We start from the raw sequence: 6,704 nt of genomic DNA on the forward strand, positions 1-6,704 counted from the left end.
ATTATTTTCTATATAGAAAAATCGGACGTCAAGCCGACACCCATACCATTTTACTATGTAGAAAATATTGTCCATATAGGAAAACACTTCTTACGTAGTAAATATGGCACTTGAGAAAATAACCTTATTAGACTAACAATAAATGTAGCATTTTTAATTTGCTAATTCCAACCCTGTTTTATCTACTAGTAAATAATATGGAGAATTCTCTTAATGATTTTGAATACTTAAGAGCTAGAAAGCATATTTTATGAAGAAGAAAATTAAATATTACATAAACAAAAACACCGTAAGAAGACTTCTTAATTCCAATCAATTGCAGTTCACAATCACATCATTTTTTCATAATTTAACGAAATCTAGAAAAGAAAAACTTACGTTGAATTGTTTAAAAAGACACAATGTCCACTTCATCAAATGTCAAATCGTGACCAAGTTGTCTTCTCAAAAGCACTCTCTGTGTAGAAAGCAACCACTCCACTAAGCTCTCTCTCATCTCATCCAATGTGAGTATCCTCTTGTTGTCTCTAAATGTAGTCTCCTCCTTCCTAATTTTGAAAAAACTAGCTTTCAAAACTAAGTACATATCCTCTATTGTTTGAAGATCAAAATACTTTAAGAGGATCGTCTCTTTCTCTTCAACAGTTAGAAGGAGGGATACCTGCACAAAATATGTTCGTTAGTCAAAGCTTCAACACATCAAATATCCAAAGACTATTTTCGTAATAGGAAAAATGAATGCTGATGAAACGATAAAAACTTACTTTATCATGGATTGTGTCATCTGATAAACAAGAAGAACCGTTGCCATTGACACTGTCAACAAAAGCCATAATACTATCATCATTGATGTTACCAATATCCTAGAACAAAAAGATGTATAAATTACAAGTACATATTAAAGTAGAACATTAACTAAATTCTCTATATTAAAATACCTGTCTCCTCTTTTTCTTTAATAAGAGCCTTGGCTTTTTACAAGTCGTGGAGTTACGAAGCTTCTCACTCATCTAGAAAAACATAACAAATATAAACATAATAAAACAACAAAATGTATCGATAAGAATGAGTGTACGTATATAGGGGAGAGAGAGAGAGAGACTACATAAGTGAATGAGTGGAGAGAGAACTATAGCTAGTGGTATACTTGAGATTATGACTAGTATATGACTTAAAGATATCTTCATGAGTGATTTGTTCAATACTTTGAAAAACCTACCTTCCGTTCTCTATTGCTTTTGCGTATACTTTCACCATCTTGTTGAGGCACTTGCAAAGACGCACTCGTAGGTTTGGAAACCAACTATAACAACACAAAAAAAACCTCTTAGAACATATCAAGTTATGAACCATGCTTTAAAGCCAAAAAATAGAAATCACCTGTGATGTCTCTCCCGTCCTAGGAGATTGGGGCATAGCTCTCACTCGTTTTAAAGATTGATGCTCTACACTATTTTCGAGCTCAATATCCAAGTTTTCCAAATTCTAAAAGAAGAAAGAAAAAACATTAAAGAGTATAACATGTTGAACATATCCAAGTCATTGCGTTAATCTTCTAATACCTCATCATCGTTTGGAGCATCGATCTTCTGAGTCTCCTTCCAAAGCAGATATAATTCTTCTCTCTAGATTTTTTAGTAAACAATAAGTAGACAAACTAAGTTGATTTAAGTATTACATGATCAAACATTCAAAGAATAAAATGATACTAGCCATAAGAATCAAACATAAGTAAAGTGCATGTTACCATGGTTGTAGGAGTATTCTCGTGTCCACTCCCATTGTGGCTTTCTTCTTCTACAATCGCCACATTCAGATCTAGATTTCCTTTCTTAGGATCATGTTCTCCTTGTGAAGTATTAGAAGCAAGACATACCTTTCAACAAGCATAAAAATCATCAAACATAATGAAATATATAATAATTCAACCAAAGAGTTGGAAAGAGTAATACTTACAGGTTTTGAGATTTTTTTCTTGTCGTACTTCCTTTGCGTCTGTGCATAGCTAATGACAAATTGATAGATATCCTCTGATGCCCAAGTGTAAGCTGCATCTTTAAATTCAAACTTTGCAAGTTTTCCTTTGTTTCCTTCGATCAATGCTTTAATCTTCTCTTGCTCTTCAAGGTTATGACGCAAATCACTCACAAAAGGGTAATCTTTGAACCACTTTCTTACATCTCTATAATTTTGTAGAAACGCAGGATAATGATCCTGATTGTAGTACACCTCTAAAAGCTTTTTTCCATAAAGCCTGTTTGGATCTCTCAATTTGGGCTCAGGTGGACAAAAGATATCAGCGTATGATGGGGCTGGGCGACCATTTTGTGCCATCGAGCACTATGACAAATGAAGTTATAAACCATTAAGATGTAAAAAATACGTAAAGATTACAATTGGATTTTCTTAAAGAGAGCTAACAAATTATTCCTCAAGATGCTGAAAAGAAAAGACCTAAAAGTTTAGAACAATGATTATAGTTACATCATGATTGTAAATGACACTATCTATCAAGGACATAACTATCAAAGATGATTCCAAAATCTCACGTGTTACAAAAAAACTTGCCACATGCATGGCAAAAGCATAATATTATTGTCTTTCATTGTTTTCTTTTTTTTGAGAACCTCCCAACCAGAAACTATTGTGACACAAAGGGATATATCTTGCCAATTAGGATCTTCGACTCCTGCCTTCCAAAGTTGCGCGCTACTTTGCATTTGGAGAAGCCTTGTGAATCGCACCTTTCTTTTTTCCACATCCACCTCTCGAACAACAGCATATACAAACATATGACTAGAAAAGTCACGATCATCACATTGTTTAATTTGAACAATATCCATTTCTTCCACCCATGGAGGTACACATCCCACAGCCCCCACAGTAAGTAGACGCTTACGCACAGAGAGATCTTTAATCTCATAAGCAATGATGGAGTTTTGAAAGCTCCATGGAATAAACTTATGAAGTAAAGAGCTGACTTCTCTTATGCAGTCCCAAGTGAAAGGCATGGGAGTTTGTTGCAGTACACTCATTCCAATGATTGGCTCCACATTCAACCTTTCGTTTTCTTCTTCCACCAAGATCGATTGTTTGTAGTAATCCGCAGCAAAGAAAAGCATGAGATTTGTACCACATTGTGCAGAGAAAAAGTATTTAATGCGTGATTTCCACTCACCAGCAGAGAATGAGCCACGAACATAGTTATCTGATTTCACAACAACCGTATCACCAACTTTGAAGACTTCTCCGCTATACCAAATTTTGTTGTGTTCTTGAACATGTGTGGATCTACACTGTCTTTGGCTCAAGAATCTCTGTTCCACTTGAGAAAGCTCCCTCCATTTTTTCCTTTTAGGACCTATGATGATCCCTTTATCAAAAACAGAACTACCACATGGATAGTCAGTTTCATTTAATAAGAGAGCATTCCACAAATCCTTTGCCTTCAAGACAGATGACACTTTGAGTATTCCATGTTTATGCCATGCTTGGCATTCATACTACACTAAAGAGTCAATAACATATCCTGTGGGTGCCATGAGAGCGAAGTGAAGCTCTTGGTACAACCTTTGGTGAGGAAAAAGGCCATCCTTATCTTTATGAATTTGTGCTAAGATCCATGTGAGAAGTCTTCTCCTATGAAAGTTAGTGAAAGAAATCTCATTCTCTTTATTGTTTGAATTTATATTCACATAGGTGGAGACAAGTCGCTCATAGAGAAAGCACCATATAACATCATGATTTCCATGTCGAACAATATCATCTAGTATTTCTCCACTCCCTTCAAAAGAAGAAGACATTGTTAGATTTGCAATTGCTAAAACCCTCTTCTGGACGTTGTTACGTAAAGCGAAGTTGAGATATGATAGTACCTGCCACATGCTCAAGTGGTGATGAATTAGCACCAAAAGCCTCTTCAGACCTGACTCTCCAAGATGAAAACAAGGTCCTTGCAACCTCAATTGCCTTGTTTGTCCAACCATGATCCCGAGTATAGTTGAAAAAAAGGTGGCAATATCAATTAATAAGAGTCTGAGATCTTGTATATCACTAGACAATCCATCCACCTCACCATTCCTCATGCTCCGCTGGTCATATGCCTGATTGGCTGGTCTATTATTCCAAGTAGTTGTCCTTGCCTTTTTTGCCCAATGATTCCTCCTCTTCTGATTAACCTTTTGTACTTCAAGAGCTAGAGGTTTGGCCCTCAACAAGGCATCCTGTAGTGTTGTCAGCCTGAGAGATTCCAACTGAGTATTCAAAGGGTCGATTAGCCCTTGGCAGAACCTCGCCACCTATTGTTCCAAGGTCATCTTAGGAGCATATCTCCGACGAGTGACAAACTTTGCATAATACTCTTTGACAGATGAAGTCAGCTATCGAAGTGAAAAGAATTCATTCATCCTCAAGGTTTTATAGGCAAGTGGTAAATAACGTCCCATTATTGCAGCTTTGATGTCTTCCCAGGATTGGGAAGATACAATCCATCCACCTCACTAGCGGAGCATGAGGAATGGTGAAAGGAAGACAACTGCTCCACTCCCAACGCTTCTAAATTCAAGATCCCGAATGATAATTTCCTTGTTTGCCCGCCATGACTATTTAAAAAAACGTCCCACAACGGAAAACACAACATAAGATGGAAAACCGTAGAACTTGGCCTATGTTTGTTAGGTTGCATACCCTCTACTGCACACATCTTTGTACAGGGCGCGTTACAGAGAGTTCTTGCCAGTGTTTTCCCTCTTGTCAACGTTTTCCTGTGATGATGTTTTCCCATCAGGTAGGGCCAACCCTTGCGTATTTCCTAGACCAAGAAGAGCTTGCGTTTTTGCCTCAGGTTGGGCATCAGATCAGCCACCATGAACATTTTCAGCTTGCCGTGCTTGGAGAGTTGGAGTAAATTGTTGTCGTACTACCTCAGTTGATCACCAGTGACTGATCGTATGGGAGGTTTCTCCGACTCATGCATATGCGTGTGCAAGAAGGCACAAGCAGTCACCACAAATTTAACGTGGCCGGTGCGGCGGTTGTCAAAGATTTGCAAGCTTTAGCTGAGCATGAGGAATGGTGGGAGGAAGAGAGGAATGGTGAGAGAAAGACAGCTGTTCCACTCCCAAGGCTTATGAAATCACAAACCCAAATGATGCTTGCCTTGTTTTCCCGCCACGACATACCCTCTACTACAGACATCTTTGTACGAGGAAAATTACAGGGAGTTCTTGCCAACGTTTTCCCTCTTGTCAGTGTTTTTCCTTGCTGGCGTTTTTCCATCAGGAAGGGCCAGTCCTCGCATATTTCCCAAACCAAGAAGAGGTTGCAGTTCAATGTTTTTAGCTTGTCGGGCTTGGAGAGTTGGAGTTCCCCATTGTTGTCCTACTACCTCAGCTGATCACCAGTGTACTGGTCGTATGGGAGGTTTGTCTGACTGATGTGTATGCGTATGCAAGAAGGCACAAGCAGTCACCACAAATTTAACGTGGCGGGTGCGGTGATTGTCAAAGATTTGCAAGCTTCAGCTGAGCATGAGGAATGGTGGAAGGAAGACACCTACTCCACTCCCAAGGCTTCTGAATTGAGAATCCCAAATGATAATTACCTTGTTTGCTCGCCACGGCTAGCAAAAAAAGTCCTGCAATGAAAAACGCAACACAAGATGGAAAAACCGTAGATCATGCAGTGTCTAAAGTGGTTTAGAACTTGGCCTCTATTAGTTAGGTTGCATACCCTCTACTGCACACATCTTTGTACAAGGCGAGTTACAAAGAGTTCTTGCCAGCGTTTTCCCTCTGGTCAACATTTTCCTGTGCTAGTGTTTTCCCATCAGGTCGGGCCAGCCCTTGCGTATTTCCCAGACCAAGAAGAGCTTGCGTTTTTGTCTCAGTTTGGGCATCAAATCAGTCACCATTAACATTTTCAGCTTGCCGGGCTTGGAGAGTTTGAGTTCATTGCTATCGTACTACCTCAGTTGATCATCAGTGACTGATCGTATGGGAGGTTTGTCCGACACATGCGTATGCGTGTGCAAGAAGGCACAAGTAGTTACCACGAATTTAATGTGGCGGGTGCGGCGGATGTCAAAGCTTTGCAAGCTTTAGCAGAGCAAGAGGAATGGTAGGAGGAAGAGAGGAATGGTGAGAGAAAGACAGCTGCTCCACTCCCAAGGCTTCTGAAATCAGAATCCCAAATGATGATTGCCTTGTTTTCCCGCCACGGCTAGCAAAAAAACGTCCTGCAATGGAAAACGCAACATAACATGGAAGAAACGCAAATCATGAACTGTCTAAAGTGGTTTAGAACTAGGTCTCTATTAGTTAGGTTGCATATACTCTACTAAAGACATCTTTGTACATGGCCGGCTACGGGAGTTCTTGCCAACGTTTTCCCTCTTGTCATTGTTTTCCCTTGCTGGTGTTTTCCCATTAGGAAGGGCCAGCCCTTGCATATTTCCCATACCAAGAAGAGATGGCGATCCCTAGAGCTGAAAATGCGATCTGGAAACATGTCGTAGCAAGCGCCACACCAGTGCAAATAGAGGATAGAGACCTATGAAGAAGAAAGGTCTCCAACCAATCATTGACAAGGCAAAGGGAAGGTGTTGTCCATGCTAAAAAAAAGCAGCAAAAGGGTGTTGAAAACTCTGCTGAAAACAGAGAATGCAGAAATCCACTAAGTGTTAGGAGACACTAGATGCTGGAGTT

At 39.5% G+C, this 6,704-nt stretch overlaps 1 pseudogene; it reads right to left on the reverse strand.

Moving 5' to 3' along the window:
* Positions 1-388: 388 nt before the first annotated feature.
* LOC147454995 (uncharacterized) lies at positions 389-3,542 on the reverse strand (annotated as a pseudogene).
* Between the last annotated feature and the right edge of the window lie 3,162 nt (positions 3,543-6,704).

Source organism: Adiantum capillus-veneris, chromosome 7 (genome assembly GCF_014529385.1).
Source record: "Adiantum capillus-veneris isolate H3 chromosome 7, ASM1452938v2, whole genome shotgun sequence".
NCBI lineage: Eukaryota > Viridiplantae > Streptophyta > Polypodiopsida > Polypodiales > Pteridaceae > Adiantum > Adiantum capillus-veneris.